Below are 780 nucleotides of genomic sequence, written 5' to 3' on the forward strand. Positions count from 1 at the left end.
GCGTTTAGAAGAGATTAGCATTTGAATTAGTATACTGAGTAAAGATGATCTGCTCTCACCAATGTGGGCAGAAACCACGGAATCCAGTGAGGGCTGGAATAGAACAAAAAGACAGAGGAAGGGCAAATTCTCTCTCTATTTGCACTGGGGCATCCATCTTCTTCTGCCCTCACGCATTGGAGCTCCTGGTTCTTGAGTCCTTGGACTCCACGACTGATACCATTGGCCCCCCTAGTTCTCAGGCGTTCAGACTCAGACTGAATTACACCACCAGCTTTCCTCATTCTCCTCCTTGCAGACAGCAGATGGTGGAACTTCTTGGTCTCCATAATTGTGTGAGGCAATTCCATAATTAATCTCTCTGTGTGTCTCGTTCTCTCTCTCTCTGCCTCTGTCTCTCTCTTTCTCTCTCTATATGTATTTAAATTTAAGTTTATTAGAGTATGTTCTTCTGTTGCATTCATTCTGTTTCTTTGGAGAACCCTTACTAATACACCTGTCAAAGCACCTCACAGCTCTGACTCTTCAGAGGTCTATTATATTAATTTGAACTGCAATTACAGTCATGACTAGTCAGCCTAGCCTTCAGGACACCCAGCCTTAAGTTCCTCCCCCTCATTTCACCAGAAGTCGACCTTGTTTTGGTTTCATGCAGGAATCCTGGTCCCATCCACTGCACTTCAATGGTTGTGCACATCACACAAGACATCATCCCAGACAAGCTTCTCAAAGGGACTCTCCTTCCCCTTTATCAAAAGGCTCATTCTCCAAACACACCCT

The sequence above is a fragment of the Galeopterus variegatus genome, unplaced genomic scaffold (assembly GCF_000696425.1).
Source record: "Galeopterus variegatus unplaced genomic scaffold, G_variegatus-3.0.2 Scaffold7638, whole genome shotgun sequence".
NCBI classification, from domain to species: domain Eukaryota; kingdom Metazoa; phylum Chordata; class Mammalia; order Dermoptera; family Cynocephalidae; genus Galeopterus; species Galeopterus variegatus.